Source organism: Amblyomma maculatum, chromosome 1 (assembly GCF_055883805.1).
Source record: "Amblyomma maculatum isolate TAMU_Amacu chromosome 1, ASM5588380v1, whole genome shotgun sequence".
Classification (NCBI taxonomy): domain Eukaryota; kingdom Metazoa; phylum Arthropoda; class Arachnida; order Ixodida; family Ixodidae; genus Amblyomma; species Amblyomma maculatum.
In genome coordinates, this window is record NC_139344.1 from 371,950,442 (window position 1) to 371,973,309 (window position 22,868).

Sequence of the window (22,868 nt, forward strand, 5' to 3'; positions counted from 1 at the left end):
CGTGAGCGCCCATCAAAATGTCTCACTTGTGTTCTTGCCAATTACAGCGCAACTGCATTTTTTTAAACTATTGTTATTAATTGAATTCAACAGTTAGAAATTATCACTGTCATTTTTGTTTTCTTTTTTTTCTTTTTTTGCCGTAGGCGAAAGAGAAAAGCATGCGTCTTGTGCTCTCTTCCTTTCTGAGAAAGGGAATGGGAGAGGAGGGGAGTGACATTCAAGAATATTATACCCCCCCCCCCCCCCCCCCCCAACTGGATGTGACGTTCAAGAATGATAAAGTCAACTCCTCACGTAAACTTGCTCTCGCGTGCTTTACTTTGCGTTATTTTAGAACAGGTACCGTCGACAGCCAGAGATCACAGGATGCGTGTTCCAGTCGTCCCGAGCCAATACCAGCATATGAAACCATGCACACCCCATCATAATATGCAGTCATATCAGGTGATCAGCCTCCATGACTTCGGAAATATTTTTTATTGCGATAGCAATACAGAACCAGGTTTCGAGCCGTCGTGTTGTCCCGGCGGAGGCCATGCTTAATCTTGAACAGCCGAAGAGGAGGAGGAGTAAGAGTAGAAGAAGAAGAAGAAGACTGGTAACTTACCCTCTCGCGTCATACTCTTAAAGGATGAGCTTAAGTGTCCCCAATAATGCAGTACCTTACACTGATAGGGCATGATAGGGAAATAATGTAGCGAGCAAAAGAAGCTTCCGCCATTGCTATCGCAATTCAACTAGGGTTAACAAGAGTTAAACCACAACTATACTTTTTTTCTTTTGGGGGGGCAGAATCACATGTAGGAAATTTTAGCTTCCAACAGAGCATATAAAGCTGCTTAGACGACTGGATTCTGCTATAAGAAAAAGATCAGGAATATTGATGAAAGGCTATCAAGCTATTGTGGAGAAGCGGGGTCAGGAAAATGGGCAATCGGAAGGAGAGAAGGAATAACTACAAGCAATGCTCAAAATTGGTCTGCGAATAGGAAAGCTTGCGAAGAAACTGTCTCTACGCAATCCTTACGTAGATGTATGACTGAGGCTAATCCAAGATAATGAACGCCTGCTATCTGTGCTGTCGTTATTCCAACTTGTTATGTGACCGACGCACCCTGGAGAACGTTCAGCATAAGGCTTATAACTTCTAATGTTAGCGCACATGTCGTGAGACTGGTAAGTGAAACGAGCAAACGGCAGCGGCGATGACTTCGCCATAATCCCAGTCTCCGATGGTGCAATCCGCCTCACGGGCTCCATTTGCTAGCAAAGCAATTAGAGAGAACCATCAGTTCTAAGTCCGGTGACCGAGCCCCGAACATGGTTATTAAAACAAATCGTTTTTCAGCGAAGTGCATTTGGAGTGATAAATCACCCTAGCTTCGCTCTTAGATTCTGCCCTTGATAGGCAGCCAGGGTCGATAGCGAATCGATGCATGATCCCAACTCCAGGGCCCTGCACCCTGTCTTTTTTATCTGCGTGCTCTTTTCCCTGCTGTGGTGTTTCGCCTGGAACATGCGTACGCCAAACGGACCACATAGCCCGCATCCGCAAAAGCATCTGAAAACAGACAAGTGACACAGTACTAGGGCGAAAGAAAAAAGAAGAACCTAAGCATCATAGTGCGCAGGGAGTGCAATGACAAGAAAATGTATTCATAAGCGAAACGCGTCGAAGAAAGCATCCTGAAAAAAAAAAAAAAAAAAAATGATGTCTCCTGCTGTGTTCTGATCATTCCTTCCCTTCTCATTGTGCGTTTAACTATGATGCTTGTAATTTCCCTAACAGATACATAAAATGAGTTTCCTGTTTAAAGCCAGTGGTTTTAAACATCTCACTCGTCATTATTTTTCTGATTACTTTTGACTTTAGTTTCTGATGTATTCTGATGAAGGGCACCTGAAAACAAAACTGTACTGGCCATGCTTGACAATGATATTGCGCTGATGTCCTCATGCATAACAACTTCTACTATTTACATAAGAAAAGTTCCTTCAAAGTCTTGTTAATATTTTATTTCAGTACGATGCAGAAAGCTGTTGGAAAAACTCAACAATTTTTCACATCGGTGTGATGCAAGAACACAACAGACGCTGCTTTCGCGGTTAATGTTTCCTGACTCAGCGTGATTACATTTTATTGACATCAGAAATTCAATATTTATTTTTGTGAGGGAGTTGATACATTGATTCCCATCTCAATTCTAAACACCCTATAAACTCTAAACAGTCACAATGTTAAATTATATGTGCGCCATACCTGCATAGCCGTTCACTGATAGAAGCATCGATTAGGATAACCGCCTATTCAATTTCACCAACTTTATTTATTATTATAGTCTTTATTATAGTAAAAGCTAATTTAGTAATAACACCTGATTCCCTAAGCGGCATTAAATGTTACTAAGGAAGCAACAGGTATTAACGGGAAAAACCTCAATAATCGCTGTATACATGTGTCTGTGTCATCTAAAGGACACCTAGTTGCGTTCAAATTTATCTTTCGGAATCCATCTGATCACGGCTCCTTTGCATGTTTACATATGTATAGACAAAAACATGTTTCTCGTTGGTTGCTTTGCGTTATTTTATTACCTTTAATATAATTTCATAAATTGAAAATCCTGGCGTGGCACAGAAATTAACCTTGAACTGGGAATGCGAAACAACTCCTACGAGTTGTCACAGCTGATCTGCACGCTCACAAATCTCGCAGTTTTTGTTATTCTTGTTTCTATTCAACACAAAATAACACTGATGCTCGAATTAATGCTTCATTTTCTAATGGACATCGCCATTCCACAGTTCACCTTTTTTCCTCATCGATAATCCACAAGTTGCCTGTTTTGCTCTCCTCCCCTCCTCTTTTCGCTAACTCTGTTTGTCGACCAGCTGTGACAGGAGTTCCCATGGTCGTTACGGTCGACTGGAAGAACGTCGTGAAGATATCTGTCCAATTCTGCTTTTATTTTAGCTTGATAGTTTCTTTAAGGCCCGAAGCCTTTCAGTTCTCGCTCAGTTCCTCTTTTATCTCCTCTCCGTGGTCACCAATTGCGATGGCAGCCCCAATTTGGCCAAGTAGCCTGGACTACAAAAACAAGAAAGCGACACAAGTCGCCAAGAATCTACTTTGGACTATTTACACAGTGACCCTCCCTCCTTAAACAAACACAGCCCATTGACGTAACTCACTTATTTATTCAAGCGATGCGCTTGGAGAGCGAGCGGCGGTCACTGCGAGTCAGTATATTTACCCTCGGTCGAGTGACCTGAAGGCTATGGGCACCTTTTTCGACTCCTAGTGCGTACTTCCGTTTGCTGCGGTGCATCAAGAGAGTGCCTGGGCATCCACGAAGGGCCTCGTTTGACGCATTAATAAAGAACTTCTTTTTATGTCACAGTTGCACATCACCTTCACAAAAGAGAACCAGGACGAGTTGAGAGTTACGATTAATCAGTTGCGAGCTGCGCAGAGGTGAAGTGGTTGCTTGTTTTTAAGAGCACCATGTCTATCACACAAGACCTTTCCTGGTTCAGGAAGGACGCTCGTTATTAAACGCCAATAAAGGTTTTCACTTACGACAAGCATGCTTGTAAAATAACATCGTTACCTTAAGTGAGAAGTATGCTATTGTAGTTTCACGCAGAGATCGCAAGGCATACTGTAACCCCGTTCTGCTGCAATAGATGTAATAAAATATGCCTGGGCAGTTTACATCAGTAGAGGTCTTATCTTTTACGGGTGGTCGAAAGGAGTGAATGTTCATTGCTTAGCGATCAAGCGCAACTGAAGTACAATAAGAACAAGGGTAGAGGGGGGGGGGGGGGGGGGACGCCTCAGTTCGCAAGTTGAGCCAACGACTCGACAAGTGCCGACGTTTCGATAAGTCGAGTGCCTTAACCACTGCACCACTTCGTTGTGATCTGATCTTCCCATTGAGAATTCTCGTTTGCATATATATGTACTTTGCTGCACTATTAATCACTCACCCCTTAATTTATGGCTATATTTTATGAGATTATACTCATGAATATACATTTGTAACCCCACACAATGTGTCAAAAGCTACACGACATAGATATTGTCGCGCCACTGACGATGAGGAAGAATTGTGCTTCTATTACATCGCCTCAAAATTTCAAATTTTTTCAGCAACACTAGCTCCTAATTATTAGGTTATTTATATCATATAGTCAAATCTTCATTATAAAAAATATTATGTCACCTACAACGAATTCTGGCCAATCCCCCACTGTGGGTATGTGCCATTACAACGAGGGAGAAGAAGAAGAAGAAGAAGAAAGCGTTGGTGCCTGGGGACTAGTAGGCTTCACCTTATCCCACTGTCATATCACTGTAAATAAACACCCCTTTTCTATTTCACCGTAACAACTTGGTGGAAGGGGCTCCGTTCGATCTCTAAGTACGGCGCAGCATGACCAACTTCAGTTTCGACGCAGTCGCCGCCTTGCTGGACTGCCACCGCTTCCAACAATCATGGACCACACCGAATCTAACCGTGCCAGCCGCGACGCTGCAAGTCAGGCTGGTGAAAGGCCTGCCCCCTCCAGCTCTGTTCCCTGCCAGCCTTACCGGGAACCACGACCGTTTGCAGGAGAGGAAGGTGAGGACGTTGTGAAGTGGCTACTTCATTATGAACGAGTTAGTCGGTACAACCGGTGGGACCCTATCACCATGCTCACAAATGTAGTTTTCTTTCTAACTCACACTGCTATGACCTGGTTCGAGAATAACGAGGACAATTTAACAACTTGGGAACGGTTTGCCACCGAGATAAAACAGCGTTTTGCTGACTCTGTACCGAGCAAAAAGCGGGCTGAGCAGACCCTTGCTCAAAGAGCTCAATTGCCGGATGAAACTTGTACCACTTATACAGAAGAGATCCTCAGATTGTTCAAATGCGCGAATTCCAACATGCCCGAAGAAGACAGAGTCGAGTCGGCCACATTTTGAAGGGCATCGCGGCTGACGTGTACAACTTTTTAATTACCAAAGAAACCCTTGAAACCGTCTCCGATGTTATTAAACACATCCACGCTTTTCAAGCTCTCAAAACCCGTCGTATTGCGCCAAAATTTGAGCGGCTGGCCAACGTGCATACCATGGCCAGCCTTGATGACCATGCCCAACTAGATCTTCCGTCGACGATCCGGCAAATCGTGCGGGAAAAACTGCTGCGGCTCAACCCACTGCCCCTGCACGAATCTACTGAGGCCTCTGTCCAGAGGGTATCTAGACGGCCGGCTTCACCACCACAAGCGATTACAGTGTAGCCTTTCGCACAAGCTCCTGAAGTTGCAGCTTCTAATGACTATCCTCCTATACATTTCGCCAACCGGAATGCGCCGATGCCTGACGCCCCAAGGTATGACGTCGCCTCAAGTGCACATAGATCTTTCATTCCATCTACCAGGATTCCTGAGCAGTATGAGCATTCAGCCAGACCTACGACGCGCCCAGCTGTTCCTTGCTCTTATTCTCAACAGCATTTTCTACCTTTCCCGCCGATATGCTACCGCTGCGGCGTCGAAGGTCACATCGCCAGGAACTGCCGCAGTAGGTTCCCACCTCGCTATAACCGTCCGACGCCTCCAACAGTACCTAACAATCGGCAATACAGTCCCGTTTTTCAGCAATCCAATACTCAGCGTGGGTATTACCGCAACATCAATAACCAGAATCTCAGCGACCCCTTCCCTGCATCTGATAGAAGTGTTACTTCTCCACCCGCCTTCCGTGCGCGTCGTTCTCCATCACCGCGGCGGCGCTCCATGTCGCCTCAGCAAGAAAACTAACCAGCGCGACCAATGGGGGTGAGGCCGCTGGAAATGTGCTGTGTGCCAACATCCCTCCAACTGCAATGCTCAAAAACAAAATTCGTGTGTTTATTGATGGTGTGTATACATTAGCTTTGGTGGATACGGGTGCGACTGTGTCTGTGATGAGTAATCAGTTTAGGCGCTTGTTGGGACGCAAAGTGATGTTTGAATAAGACCGTGCTTCAACGTTTTGTGGTGTGAGTGGAGAGGCGTTGAGGCCACTGGGTGTGTGTAGTCCGCAAGTGACTGTGTGTGGTGCAATTTTTCAAGCCGAATTCGTAGTCTTACCCCACTCTACGCATGACATCATTTTAGGAATGGACTTCTTGACGTTTTGTGGCGCTACCGTGGACTGCCGAAGTCAAGAGGTTCATTTTGACGGCTCGCATCTGCCGACTCTTTTGGAAAGTGGCCGTAATGAAGACACAGTTTTTAGTATTACCGAAGACACAGTAGTTTCACCTCTGTCTGCCATGTTCGTCCCCGTGTCCACTCCACTTCTTGACCAGGTTTCATTTCAGGCCGTGGTGCACCCAGTTCACTCAGCATGCCTGAAGAAAAATGTTATTATCTCTCACTGTATGATCTCCGTGCATCACGGTAGTGCCTCGTTATGGACAATCAATCCGTCGTCCGAGCCCGCAGTTTTACCATTGGGATTGGAGCTTGCCTCCTGTGGACCTGATGCGCCCCACGTCGTTGCTTTGGTCACAGATGCTACGAGTGCCACCGTACTTCTGCCTGCTGATTAAACTTCGATCTTCCGTATGATCAGCGCCGATCTCAGCTCACCTCAACGCCGTACTCTTGTGGATATTCTTCTACCCTTTTCGCCTATGTTTGACTTTTCTCAAACAGATGGACCAACCTCTCGCCCTGCACATCGGACCCATCATGCCATCGACACTGGTTCGGCTCGTCCCATTCGTCAAAAGCCATATCGCGTGTCCCCCTCTGAGCGCAAAGTCATTCATGAGCAAGTGGAGGACATGCTATGGAAGAAGGTGATACAGGAGTCATCTAGCCCCTGGGCTGCCCCTGTTATTCTTGTACGCAAGGAAGACGGTTCGTGGCGATTCTGCGTCGATTATCGGCGTCTAAATTCTGTTACGAAAAAGGGCGTCTATCCTCTTCCTCGCATAGACGATGCCCTCGACTGCCTCTAGTGCGTCCTATTTTTCTTGTCTTGATCTCAGATCTGGCTACTGGCAAATTCCAATGGACCCTGCGGATAAGAAAAAAACAACCTTCGTAAAGCCAGATGGCCTTTATGAGTTTAATGTTATGCCATTCGGGCTGTCTAATGCGCCAGCCACATTTGAACGCTTTATGGACACAGTTTTGCGCGGCTTAAAATGGGACATTTGTCTTTGCTATCGGGACGATGTCGCCATATTTGGGAAATCCTTCCAAGAACACAATGAACGTTTAGTACGCGTCTTGAATTGTCTGCACAACGCCACCCTAATCCTAAACTCGAAAAAGTGCCGCTTTGGAGAGCGCCAAGCGCTGGTACTAGGACACCTTGTCAATGGTGATGGTGTAATGCCGGATCCCCAGAAAACTGCCCCTGTTGAGTCTTTTAAAGCCCCCAGACAGTGAAGGAGTTGCGCAGTTTTCTAGGGTTGTATTCTTATTTTAGACGCTTTATACATCACTTTGCTGACGTCGCTTACCCATTGACGTGCCTTCTCAACAAAAGCTCCACTTTTGACTGGACACCAGACTGCGACGCGTCACTTCAACTGAAGTTTCTTTTAATATCTAATCCCATCCTACGTCACTTCGATCCTGCTGCAGTGACAGAAGTTCACACGGACGTTAGTGGAATCGGTCTCGGGGCAGTCCTTGTCCAACTGCACGATGAACGAGAGCATGTTATCGCGTAAGCAAGTCGTACCCTGAGCAAGCCGGAGCGAAACTACACAGTCACCGAACAGGAATGCCTGGCTGTAGTTTTCGCTGTGCATCGTTTCCGTTCATATTTGTACGGACGTTCGTTTACTATCGTAACTGACTATCATTCACTCTGTTGGCTGAGGAACCTTCGAGACCCATGTGGTCGCCTCGCACGCTGGGCCCTCCGGTTACAGGAATATGACTTTGCCGTGGTGTACAAAAGCGGGAGGCGTCATGCAGACGCAGATTGTCTTTCTAGGATGCCAATGGCCACGACTGGACCTGACAGCGACGATTTCGACAATTATATATCAACCCTCGAGCCAGCGTTCCCCGACACGAATGTTTTCAAAACGGAACAGCAAAATGATACCAGTCTGCCGCCTCTCTTTGCCGCCGCCCAAGCCAGCGTACCTACAAGCCGTTTTTGTGTGCGTGATGGCCTCCTATGGAAAAAGAGTTATTCGCCTGTCGGCCAGCGATACCTACTCGTAGTTCCCAAGACGCTGTGCACGGACGTATTGCGTGTTATGCATGCTGATCCAACATCTGGGCATTTAGGATCGGTTCGAAAACTCCACCGTGCTCAAGAAAGATTTTACTGGCCCAGAATGCGCTCGACGATTGAACGTATATAATACGTTGCCAGTTGCCAGCAATGTCAACGCCACAAATGTCCAACTGCAACTCCATCTGGCTTGCTGCACCCTGTGAAGACCACGACCGCTCCGTTTGATCAAGTAGGCATTGACCTCGTAGGTCCGTTTCCGAAGTCCGTCGATGGAAATCGCTGGATTGTAATCTGCGTGGACTCTCCCACGTTACTGTGAAACCGCCGCTCTTACATCTGCTACGGCGCATCAGGTGTCGCTTTTCTTGCTGCACTCAGTCATCTCACGACACGGGCCGCCACGAATTGTCATCACTGATCGGGGCCGACAATTCACTGCTGATGTTGTTGAAGAGCTCATGCGTTTATGCGCCGTAACGTTCCGACACTCGACGCCATACCATCCCCAGACAAATGGCTTGACTGAGCGCGTCAACAGAACGCTTATCAACATGCTAGCCATGTATGTGGACGCAGGGCATAAGAACTGGGGCACCATACTACCCTTCATCACGTATGCGTTTAATACCGCCACGCATGAGACGGTTGGGTACAGTCCATTTTTCCTGCTCTATGCCAAATCGCCACGCTGCTCCCTGGATACTATCCTGCCCTTCACAAGCCGTGAAGACACCTGCCTGGCTGAGACCCTCTGTCTCGCCGAAGAAGCTCGGAGAATCGCCCGATTACGGTCTGGTGCTTCACAAGAACGTTCTAAAGTGCGATACGATGCCAGTCACCGGCGGGTCACGTACTCTGTAGGTGATTTAGTCTGGCTGTGGCGTCCAATCGGCGCCGTGGCCTACATCAAAAACTCTTGGCCCCCTATGACGGCCCATATGTGGTTGTCAAACGCATCAGCGATTTAACTTATGCAATAGCCCGCCTGACAGCATCGGGTCATCGGTCTGCCAAAACCGAACTACGTCATGTTGCCCGCTTGAAGCCGTGTCAGCCTCGCACGACTCACGAACACGCCCAGAGGGCTTAGGCTGAGTAGGGGGGAAATGTTACGCCACTGACGACGAGGAAGAATTGTGCAGGTCTGGGAGAAGAAGAGGAGAAAGCGTTGGTGCCTGGGGGCTAGTAGGCTTCACCTTATCCCACTGCCATATCACTGTAAATAAACACCCCTTTTCTATTTCACCGTAACAGTATATAGGCCCGTTTAAACCAGCCATACTAACGCGTCTGCACGGCCTTGGAGTTGAATGTATGACTCGAGACCCAAGGGTCCTGAGCTCGGTCGCCATCACCCCACCCATTTCAACTTTCTGAGAACACGGCGTTTAACGCTGTATCATGAATAAAAAAAGAGTTTTAGTGACCACTGCCACGGCAAGGAACAATCACGATACCCATAGCTACATTGTGCATTTGGCATCTTTGGTTCAAAGCACTTCCACAGGATGCCACAGGGAGAGCTTTCGGAGCTCTGCCCACTTCCTCAGGAGGCTAAGTTGAGAATGCGGATTGACGAATTCAGCCTCGCTTGTGCCGACGCCCAGGCTAGCGCATTCGCAGTCTGCTCCCCGCTAAAGCGAAGAGGGTAGGCGGAACCATTCTTCACTCGAGGCCTGGTGCGCTTTCGGAAACGGGCGCGAGCATCTGCTGAATGCCCGACGTGACATCAAAGCAGCTTCCGCCCAATGAGCCGCGAGCGCAACACTCTATTATTCAGTGCGGCCACTTCAGCCGTGGCATGTAGCGTCAGCTCGGCGCCAATGGACCGGCATCATTAAACTAGTCGCTCCGAACCGGCCTTTCGCATCTCCCCGGCGAAGATTAAACTGAATTTGCGTGCATCTGCCGATCTGTAGTGGCAGTTCCCCGATCTGTGGCTGAATACACACGGAAGTTACACTGCTCTATACCGGCAAAAATAGTTAAATAGCTTGTCGATGCGTTTTCACGGAGAAAGTTTGGACTACGGTGATTACATGCGCCGCGCGTCAATGAGTCCATTATTATTACTACCATGCGAACATTTATCAGTTATGACTTTTGTTAAAAGCGGTATTTTTAGACGAAATTTGTTTTTTCTCGGCGTTATTTTAACCCAGCAAAAACATAAAAATTCCAAAACTTGAGGAAAAATCTAAATTTCCTTTCTCTGGTCGCGTGGTCACTGGGAATCTCCGCTGATGACAAAAAATACCTACAGGCGGTATGAATATTGCTCATGTTTGTCTCTCTGCAGTTTATCTCCTCGTTCTCCAAAGAAAGTTCAATTTTAGTGTAAATACTCCTATCTGCTTTCTTCGTACCGCAGCTGTCGTTGCCGTCTTGTAAAATGAATTGGCAGAATAAACAACGTCGCAGGTTGCACAGCGACGCCGATCTGTCACCAAAGAGAAAAGAAGATGAATATTCGCAGGTTTCCAAAGTGTGAGTTTCCATGCAACTTCCGACGAGAGTTTCTCCATCCGTTAGCGTGTGTTGTCCAATAAATTGAAATATAGGGCAGGTGAATATGCGATCGCAAGACAGAACATGTCGACCGCGAGAAAAGTGCAAAATTCCCGACGGCATCTCCAATGGCGCGTCCCATAAAGACGAATGGATAAAAAAAAAAAGAAAGAAAAACGACGTATATGCGTTTCTATATATATTTCGAGGTCGAGTCCTGCGCGCTTTCTAGAGGGCGTCATATTCACACTCGGCGTATTCTGCTGTTGCTGCGCTGGGTATTGAGCAACGCTATTCGAGACGCTAGAAAGTATACGACAGAATCGAAGAAGAAACCAAAATGATGAAATAAAGAACCTGAGATGAATTGAAGGCACTGCTTATCTTTATTTGTCTTTTTGAACAAACATGAACTACTTTTTCTACACCTTGGACGTTTGCGAAATAGCTTCTGCCAATAAAATAGACGTGCTGCCGTGAGTGACTCTAATAAAGTTTCAAGGTAAGCGAACGTTGTTAAAAGGTGCTGGTGTTACTTTCTCCAGCGAGCAGCATTGCTGTTCGAGAGGTATTGTTCGATCCCCAACGCTATACCGCGCATGCTAGAGATCTAACCGCAGGCCTAAGTAAATGCGCGTTAGAGGTACTTGAAGGACAGAGTAATCACAACCTGTTTGCAAGCATTAAATAAACACACCAAATAGCGAACCAGCCTGCAATGTCGGTGTAAGTTGCCTAAAGGCTTTTAAAAATGATGGACACACCAGCTGATAACATTAGTGAAATGCATAAAGGAAACCTACAGAAAGTGGAAGCTCTTTCTCATTTTCACAGAATCTTGAGCAACCTGAGAGAATTCGGCGACAGGGCTAGTGTGAAAATATTTTTCAGTAAGTGAAAATCTTCACCAAATCTACAGCAGAACGCAAGATAAACTAGGAAAGTATTATCTTAATGTAACCCGAACAACGCAACCAAAATCCGTTTTATGCTGAATACCCACCCCTTAACCAGCCGAAACAAAAAGCAGAAAATTTCCTGCTGTCACAACAGAACTTCTATGTGATTTTTGAGAATGCACCAAGTGCCAGTGAACACTATTGACAATGCGCTCCCTCTCCCTGCTTCGTAAAATACTAGTAATTGGTGCAGAACTGTTGCAAAATACCAGGGAGGTATTCGGCCAGTGAACGATCGTTTGAATCATGAAAAGTACTTGAAGTCCTGTGGCATGGTGTGTGGCACGAAGAAAAGAGTACAGCGCTAAATATCGTAATTTTAACCATCCTTATCAGTCGGACTACGTTTATCTAAAGACAATAGCCTCATCTGATCACCTCAAATTAACTCTGTTTTAAGCTAGATGCGGCCTCCAAGTACGTACTTTTTCCACTCCAACCTACCTCCTGTCTTCCTTAACGCACTGCTACGTTTGCAATAATTTGGAGTACCTTGCATTCTGTTAATTAAGGGGAATGGCTTAACAGCGCCCATGTCCAACTAATGGCGATTCCTAAGCTAATTCCTGAGAGGTAACGTTACCGACACTCAAACTGAGGTGTGTGGCCCGGGCGAGACTGCATTAGGTTAATAAGCTGTCGCTCATAAGGATATTAAAAATTTCACTGGACTTTCGGAACTTATGGGCTGGACTGATGGGCGCTATCGTGAGAAGTGAAAGATGGTTCCGCGGCTGTCGCTTATGTCTTTGTTTGTGAACAAAGAAAACCAATCTTTTGACAAGCTTCCCTGAGAGTTCAGAAAGCAGCGTGGTGCAGGCCCATATTTTGTTATTCTGCTCTCTTGTTCAAGGAAGAAAAATATGATGCCCTCCATCAGTCATATAATTTTTTCGATTACAAAGGGGACCACTGGGAAGCACCAGCATCGTGTCCCGATATAGCAAAAAAAAAAAAATGCATTATTCTCTGCGACTCCCAAAGTAAAAAAAAAAAAAAAATCTTTCCTTTTTGCTACAGCTACACATACAAACCGCATGGCTTTCATTATGCTTTCATATATAGCACCGAAATGAATGTGCACCATGCGCAATCTCAAAGCCGCTATGCATCGAGAAAAGGCATGACGCTAAAACAGACTGTGAGGTAAAAAAAATGACGCTAAAGAGGACAGTACATGAAAGCATTTCCGAGTACTGGTCAATATATTGTCTAGCTTTCATAAAACCTCTCTGAGTGATGATATGCAATTGTGAGCTCGCCCAAGATTTTGTAATTAACCGACAGCAGGCTTGATAGACCACTTAATGTCTCTATTGCTGAGAGCCGAGTGCAGGCGGCTCATTTCTTATCAAAACAAAAAATTATCTTAAAAAACAATCATCTTATAGCGACGCTGGTATTAACGGCACACGAAAATATGAGCCATTTAGCGAATTTTCGCGCGCCCGAATGAAAGATCAGTTCCTTTTGGGGGCGATGAATCAACTGACTTTGGCTTTTCTTTTTCTTCCTTTAGACCGGCTCTGATATGCGGTCACAGCTAGCAAATGCACCGCTCTATGTTTATTTTCCTATATCATTACCCTCTCTGTCGATCTTTATTTTATTTTTTGTTTGAGCGTGCTCGAGCAAACAAAAAAAATATTCTCCTCATTCCTTATATTTTGCAGAACTACGACGCCATTCCAGCAGAGCAAATGGAATGCCAGCGACAAACCTGCACATCTCACTCAAATGATCCTGGGGGAAAGTCATCAACTGCCGTGTGCAGACCTCTTTTCTCAGAGAGTTCGGATGTCGGAAGTAGTCCTCGAAGGGTTATCCACAGAAAGTTGGGAGTATTCTCCGCCGATCTTACAGTGAAAAGGAAATCTTTTTGCCGATTTCTGAAAAGTAGCTCAGAGAACTGCCATCCATAATGCTGGCCCTGAAGTAATACCGAATTCTCGATTCTTATCACTGAGAAATAATTGGCGCCATCACAATAGTTTTCTTGACAAAACTGGAAAAAGTATGCAGCGCGTTATGAGCATGAACATTAGTTGATCATCGAAATATCGCCACTTACTCTAAATGCAGGGAGTTACGAGTAGACTTTCAACCTTTGTTAACTCTCGTATTCATAATGTTTTACACCGTCATCTGTTCTGACAAATTTCCCCAGCGTAAATTGCGTCGTCGTCTTCTAAATAACAAAAAACTCGCATGGGGCGCTACAGCTCAGCGTGCATAGGAAACTGTGTGAGAAAAAGCACACACATACTTCCACGCATTATTTGCGTCCGTAAACATATTTAGGCCTGCCGCTTTTGCCCTAAATCACCGAAAAATGACTGCGTCATGGTGTCTGCGCTAAACTATCTCTATATCATTAAGTGGTAAGGCGACTACAGATCCTCGCTGCGGAGGCGCGCAACAACCAATTATAAGCGGAAATCGCTGGAGCGAAATGCACATTTTGCCAGCGCTCTCCGACGAGGAAATTGGATCACAGTCGAAGCTAGGATTATGCTCGTAATCCAGTTTTCCAACTCCCTGCCCCCCCCCCCCCCCTTATTTTTTTTACAGTAGCTGCCATGTTTTTGCCCACTGCAGAGAGACAGATGTTTGGGAACAGAGATAATGGGAGGAATCCAGTTACAGGCCAGGAAAAAGAGATAGGAGTCCGCGACGTCACTATTCTCAGACTAGCGTTATTTCAGATAAAAAAAAAAGCCGCTTCCCTAAGACAATGCATGATTGCAGAGAAAGCATAGAGAAAAAAAAAAAACAATGTTTTGTTGGCAAGTTCAAGAGAAGCACGGCCTAAACAAAAAGCAGGCAGCACTCCAGCCGAAGCCCAGACTTACGCGGTCGGCCATTTCCGCTGGAGTTGATACGACGCAGAGCATGCGAGCATGTTCAAAAATGCGATAGCTGCAGGCCATGTTAAAGTCCCTGCAATGCATTTGTCTTAGGCGATGATGGTCGTGTCTTTAGTAGGCCCATCAGTATCTTTAGTAGGCCAATCAGTAGGATCGGTGGACAGTTTCTCTTGCCTTCCTGCGATTGCTTCAGTTAAATCGTTCGAGGTACAGCCCGTGAAAGACAGAAGCGCCTTGTGTTTTTTCAAAAAACAGTTCAACAACTATTTTCCATAACTATTCGAGCTACGAATCTGAAAACAGGATGGTCTGAAACCATAATACGCCACTTCAAAATATCGCACATTTTTTTCTGCTGATACAGGTAATCGGCCAACATAATAATATTTAAACGTTTCTCTTGCAATGTGAAGTAAATGTGAAAGTTTATTAATCCTTTCTGGCTTAGCAAAACAAAACAAAACAACGACAGACATTGCAAGAAAAGGGTATGCAGAGCTTCTTATACTTTATGTACATTTATATACCTGTAACACAGTAAAAAATGCTGGAACTTGTCGGCAGCCCCTGCCATTTAAATGCTCAGAGAACGGTACTAAAATTCCAGACTATATTAGGCACAACGATACAGGTGACAGTCTTTCTCCTTATCTTTGTAGAACACATTGGCGGGGAATAAAATCAGAAAATATCGGTGGCCAACTGAAGTAATTCCGCTTATGTTTAAACCAACTTCCTTTGGTTTGTGTTTATTTTAATACTGCGAACAGGCCTTTTGCGGCATCTTTCATCACGTGCACTTCCTTAATCATTTTTTATGGGCGGGGCTGACGTAGACCACTGTCTGATCTGTCAAATACTTTTTGGGAAGGAACCCAGCCATGCGCTTGTGGAAAGCAACGTGATTCTCTCGGTGCATGCTTTTAGCAAGAGGTATAACAATAGTGTTACCATAGTTATGAGACGAAATCTAAGCCTTGTCAACGTCGAAGCTTATTCCTAGCGTCTCGAGTATGTAAAGTCTCGTGGGAGCCTGATTAAGATGCTCTTATGAAAGGTGAGATGAGCTTCCGCAAGCTACCTCACAGTGTTGTAGACCCCGAATGTTAGGAGTTTATAGGTAAGGAGGTTATAGGTGAGGTGAAGAGGCGCCTTGTATGCGGTCTCATAAAGCAGTCAACGCGGTCCGGTTCATGGCCGCGGTAAAAGAAAGGGAGGGCATAGATGAGGCAACTGATAACAAACGCCTGAACCCAAAGTCGGAAGTCATCCACCACCATGCGTCTTTGTTAGCAATGCGCCGTGATAGACAATTGGTCTGCGAGGCAGAGACAGTGAATATAGCCAAGTGTTTTTCTGATTGTTCCTAATAAGAAGCTGCAATACCCTAATGATGGATACTGAGCGTATGGACAGGCCGCCAGACGTAACAAGACTGGGATCATGACTCGGAAGCCCGGTTGACCTCGGATGAGGACCAGCCCGGACTTCCGAGGAGATCACCAGAAACTTGCTGTGTGTACGAGCACTTCAGTAAAATCCGCCGCTTTTTGAAATGCGGATTCAGCTTTGACATCGTTGTCTGTTGAAATTCAGAAGGTGACGTCATCCATGTAAAGGCATACGTGATAGCTGGGGGATAGCATCTTATTTATGGTGTAGCGCGATCAAGACGAGTTTGAAAAGCAAGCCGGGTAGAATATGGATCTTTGGAGGGCGCCATGGCTACCGCGAGGTGCACGAGATTTTTAGGCGTGTATTTTTGAGGTTGGATAACTCAGCTGTTCCCCGCCAAACGTCGATCATGAAGTACGTGCTAATGTCGACGTCACAAGCTTTAGTCAAGTTGCGAGAAATATAAATAGAAGTATTAATTGTTTATTTGAGGCAATAAATGCGTATTAGCTGCGCAGCTAACTGCAGTGTAGCCATAAAAAGCCACACAAAATCTGTTTACCTAGAAGAAAACTTGAAACAACTTTAATAATGTTTTCCTCAGTATTTCTTTACACGCTGATCTGCTTTTGTGCATAAAACATATAGCAAACTTCGCAACCTGCTATAATATACATGAAAGAGGCCCTCCTAAATGACCATACGCTTCTCCTTCCCGTGAGAATTGGCCATGAATGTTCTGCATGGCACATCGGGAAAACGCGCCCAAGACTGCATACATAATTAGAAACTCGGTATGCTACGATATTTGCCCGGGTTCAGTACCTGTCCAACTGTAGGAACATTCGCCTACCGCAGCTGAAAAACTAGCTTTAAGGGAAAGATCCCGATTCAAGCATGCACAGCTTTCAGAGCGTGAGAGGATAAAATAGCGGATGAAACAGAACGTTGTTGCTCGTGCATCCGATGCATCAGCAGAACTAACTGCACATCCTTTATGTGAATGTACACATCTTTAGGTTGCTTTCCTAAGACGACGCAGTTAATGCGAGCTTTTAGCTCACAACGGCAGCTCTTAGAGCTCATGCGCCGTCGCAAAACCGCTGTAAAAGTCTGAGCGGCTTAACAAAACAGTTTCTGCCTTTTATTTTGTTTGAAATATCTTCCTTTTTAAATCACTAGCTTTGAGCTTGAACAATGCGAGACAGTGCCGGCACTTTTTCTCCAATAAGAAAGCCTTCTGTATTTCTGGGTGCAACGGACACAAAAACTAAAGCTCATGTAAGAACAAGAAACCAGCGCATCTAATCCTCATAAGCATTGCGTACCCGGTCACGTAATTTGATCACTGAGGTAAGCTACCTCCTGTTCTATGTGTTTATATGCACACCAAGCAACCGTTATGTTTTCCCAGTCGGCCAGCGTCATAATGCAGCAAGGAATACGGTGAACTGCATGTTATTAGTTTATTTTGTGATGGGTTAGCGGTACATCCGCTTTTTTACGCAAGATGCTGCCGCAAACATGCCATGAATAACTGTCCACTAATTTATTGTGTGTAGATGATGTCTTACCGCTAGTAAGAAGCAGCTTTTCCTTCCGATTTCTTGGAAAATGTTATGTATGTTCAAATAGAACAAGGTGCTCCTTCTTTGCTTGATCGCTTGTATTTGATTTCATATTAGTAATTCCTTCCCTGTTGTTTCGTGAAGAGTGAAATCAAAGCCAGTATACGACGTGAGCGATAAGCGTCAATATCCGCTTTCCCGCCTTTTGATTAAAACGAGGAGTCGAAAATGCTGTATGTTTATTTTCTTCCGCGGGAACCGCAGACTTCACTCGGCGAGCCGCTGTTTCGTGGGAGCAACTCATTGGGAAGTCCCCTCAGGCAACATCCGTGCCGAGAATCTCTCATTCAGAGCTCGCTTGGAGAGCCCATGTCGCCTGAAGTCGAGATGTACGCGTTGATTTTACCTAGCTCCATATGAATTTGCGTTTCCACACTTGCTGGTCTAGTACGCGCAATCAACTATTGGTCTCAAAACATTCAACATACAGAATTTAGGTTTTTATGTATCAAATCTTTGTAAGGCGTGGCGTGGAGCTGTGTCTTGGCGAAACAAATCCTGTTTGCTCGCGTAGAGCGAAAGTTCTCTTAAAAATAGTGACTCGTTTCTGTGAAGTGCTGTGGCTCTTTACCACGCGTCATATTTTCTATTTGCGACAAAACAGAGACTGTTAACAGATGAAAATAAAAACAGCTAATTTGCATTTGTCAGAACCTTACTTTCCCCTCACAACGAATGTGCTGAGAAACGACAGCGCTGATAATCGAGGAATATTACGGACAATGAGCCTCAGTTACTGCATCGAAATGGTGTTTTAAAATCCACGATGATTTTAAGAGTTCACATCAGCTCTTCAAGATCATTGACAAGTAACGCATTCTTTTCCGGGATCTAATATTTCAATTATTATGCTTCCTAACTGCGCAGTTCTTTGTTTTATATTAAAAAAAGTGCCCAAGAATGTTTTCCGTACGCTTGTCTATCGCGCATTATAAAGTTAAACGTAAAATTGTATAAAACCAACATTAGCCGCTGGTGCTCTATTTTTTTTTCATGTGTAGCTGAGCACTAACAAACACCGGACATGAAACCGGATAGACCAAATGCACAAATTCATTGTTACCCTACGGTGAGCACATAAGAAGGCATACACACGCCCCCTCAACAGAAGCGTTTCTTTCTGAATAGACCCCCATTGTTACTGCAGCATAGCTGTAACAATAAGCAGAGCTTCAAGCATCGGTACACCTGAAATCCAAGGAAAATATTCTGCGTGCAGCTCTTAAAACTGAGGATCAATTGATTAGGTAGCTAGAGACCTCTCTGCGTGTCAGTCAACGCGATGTGGCAGTTGCCGACATCTTCATTGATATCCCGGGGTCAATAGGGGGTTCCCTCGTCCTCAATGGTATAGATTCGCCCAAGGTGCCTATGTTCACTGAAGCAGTCAGAAACGTCCCGATGAGCTTTTCATGTCAACGTGGTTCATTACTGCGTCCCATAACACAAGTAGCAAGGGGGGGGGGGGGGGGGAGGGGTAGATTTCGAAAGGAACGTCTCCGATATTGGCGTTTGTATGCGCTCTTACGGGCTCATCTAAGGGTAAAATGTAGAGTCGCGGGGGCGTATTGCCGTTCCCCGAAAACTGCAGCAAAGGAAGTCCCGGGTGCGTCACTCAAAAATGAAACATAACCTTACGTTTTGTTCGAGCATGAAGCGCCGTAAGGAAACTGAAATGCAATAATAATAAAATAGTTTATGGATTAAAATTACTTACTGTAAAGAGCGTAATACATCGGTGGCGTCCGTCACGCCATCTTTGCGGCGTTGAATAAGCTAACTTGAAAAATTGCCGGGGCTTAAATCTGTAAAAAAGACTTTAAGGCATGTTAAAAGGCGATTGTTGCTGAGAGCTGTGTCTGAACGCAACCTAAAGGTAACATACACTCGCTGGAGACAGGAATTCATTATGGTGAATGTAATTGAATGGTGTAAGTGTTGTCATACCGTCACATCCTGGCTGCATTCGCGGCTGGTTTTGCCGCTGTTGAGAACAAAAAACATGGTATTATGCGACCTAAAGAGGAACATACCCCAGGAAATAATGGTCGTAATTTATTTGAACGTTTTGAATATAAAAAAAAAACACAAAAACCTACAGAAATAGAATACATTTCTTATAATCAGTTGCGCGGTGTTTATTCATTGCGCCAAAGAAGCGACGGGTAGTGCGGTCTTTAAATGCGCTCTTATTCGTTTTGATACAGCGTACTAAAGATGGCCCCACGGACGCAACTGGCATGATCAGAGGATTACTGCAAGCACTTTTAATCCAGCAAACTATTTGAGTGCGTCTGCATTTTATTTTATCCACTGCAATGCATACTCAAAAAAACTTACAGCTTTATTGAGTTCCTTTTTGTTATGTTTTATTTTTTAGAGACGCCACCTGGCGCTTCCGTTGCTGCAGTTTCTAGGGAATGGAAATACGGGTCGCGGGGAAATATGTACCATGCTTCCGCGTTAAAAACTTTCCGTCGCATTATGCACTGGCAACAGACATGATTTTTGTCTTTAGATACACGAGTAAAATAATTATTACTTGCACTTAAATCACAAATCCATTATTCTTTTGTTGTAACGCGCTTTAATACTGATCACCGAAGTCTGGTTCATATTTTTCGATCGACAGCTGCACTTGTACATTAGGTTCTCGATTTTCCACGCACTGGTTTCGCTGTTGATTGATCACAGAAATTATCGGAAGATAACCGTGAATTCTGTTTGAGGAAATGCGCGTGGCCCGTGAGCCCTGATTTAAGTAAGGGTGATAGATATGCACGAGGGGAACACTGCAGTAGCGAGAAAATTTGGGCGCTTCCTAATGCTGATCTCCTAATTAAGAGCACAGATAGTTTTGTAAGGTTTCGTTCAATGCGTTGTTTTTTCTTGTTCTTTGGAGAAATGGCTCACGCTGAGGCGGCAGCCAGCTTTTTTGGCTGGTGGTTTTTAGAGTGTAGCTGAAAGGCCATAAATTAGCCATAACTTTACGTAAGTTTAATTCACAAAACCTAATTCTTTCTTGGTTACGCGAGATGTGAAAGTTTCCCACCGAGACAGCAATACTGAAGAAGTTCAGCAGGCGCTTCATATTTGTATGGTAGATCCCTCAAAGCATACACTTGAATGAAATGTGATAAAAATAATGCTTGTTGTAGGGAACCATTCAGAAAATACAAGCCGCTTTGCGTTCTGTTGTATTAAAGGGAACAGTGATCTGTCGATAAAGCAAAAATCTCAAAAACAATTTCGGTTCTGAAGATTAGAAGAATAGGTAGAAGTTTAAGTCAGCATAAGCCTGATTTGGCTTTTGATTGGGGTCAGGCTTAATACAAATACTAAACGCCACTATCGAACCAGTAATATGAACATAACATTGAGAAACAATTTAGTATGGTTAACGGAGGAAGCCTATTTTATCGTTAAAAAGGAGGCTCAATGCAAACCCTTATCCCATGCTGCAAACGCAGGCTTTACAAGATAGCAAAAGGCTAATATATCTAGCGATATCTGTGTCATTTTCGAAAGGAAGCTGCGGCGATGACAAGACATGTTTTGTGAGAGCGAATCCCTGAGACAAGCCCACACCGCCATCGACTTCGAAATATGACAGCCATAAAGTACTTTTTGGTCTACACGTCAAGCCTTGCAGTCAAGTGAAACGAAATAATCTGACTGTCCGATTTAATTTTCGAACAAATAAAGCTTCTTTTTTCTTTTCAAAAGCCATGACATATCTAAAAAAGTCACGAAGATATAATTTCTCCAACGAAATAAATTAATGAACGCGTCCTCGGCATCATTTTTGATTTTGTCGGCTTGTATGCACAAAACATGACCAGGTCCATTAGCTGCCTACTATATATAGATTTATTCCGAGAAATAGACCAACATCATTTCTGGTAAACGTAGAGCAGCATTCCGCTTCGCAAGTCGACGTTTTTCGCTACATTACGCACTAGTACCATCACCACGCTGCAGCTCTCAGTGCCGTTAAGGAAAGAGGCCGGGTGCCTAATCTGCGAATCGCTTCGCTCCCGTTCACTGTCAGTGGTTCCCTTATTTCCCAGTAACAGCAGTGCAGCGACAGAAAGTGTACGAAGCCTTGAGACAACCACTCCAAATCGCAGCGTGTAGTGTTTCAACACATTTACATTTTATTTATCACCAGCGCCTTCCGAAAAAATACAACAATAGCATTGTAATAACCTGAAGAAGCCTTTTTTTCTGTGCGTATGTGTGTGCGTGCGTGCGTGCGTGGGAGCGCGCGTGCGTGTGTGTGTGTGTGTGCGTGCATAATTTGGTGCGCGCGTGTTTGTTTGTGTGTGTGTGTTTGTGTCTGTGTGTTTGTGTGCATGTGCGTGCGTGCGTACGTGCAGGTTCTGGAGGAATTCGCAATATAAATCGCACCCTGCTCTGCAACAGCCATGTGCGGGTCCAGAAAATTTAGAAGCGCCGTCCGTGTATGCTTTTCATGCACTGTCTCACTGTGGGCTTTCTTTATTGTTTTTCGAATTTGCTGAAATTTCCTTCCAAGAGGCACAGAAAGTTTCAGCATTCACACTGCTTCGAATCTCAAATCACTCATGCTTTCGGAACGTGTTTCCATTAAGAACCAAGTAAACGTGCTTCTAAGGGATGAACAGCCGCAAATGAATTGGGACAATTTCATATTTCCGGAGATCAAGTTCACATCTAAGAGGCTAACCCCACAAGGGTAATTTTCGAACACATTATACGACTACACCGTGCCTTATACATTGCCGAAAAACATAAAAAAGGTCGTTTTGAACCATATACGTACATCATGATATTAAATGAAATAACTGACACGGATATGTATTACGTATATTCTTTTCTCTTCATAACGCGATGGTAGCACTTAAAACTGTGACAATATCTGCGCTAGTTGAAATTATATCCGCCAAAAACGACAAGCGAATATTCAAAAACATGGAGTAAGACATCACCTTTTTTTTTCTGTTCTTGTTGAATAACCTAATTTGAAAACATTTACCCAAAATCAGAATGTAAATATAATATTTCGTTTTTATTTCTTTTATTTAATTTCTGCAAGATTTATATATTCCACTTGAAAAGAAAAATAACTGAACACAAAAAGTGACCAAGACACCACACCTTCTATTTAAAGCATAGGTGCTGACGACAGCCCGAGCTTACGCTGTTGCTTTCGTCTATCATGAAACGCGCCGTAGCATGTGACTGGTGTCACTGCCTTATTGAACTCTCTCAAGAA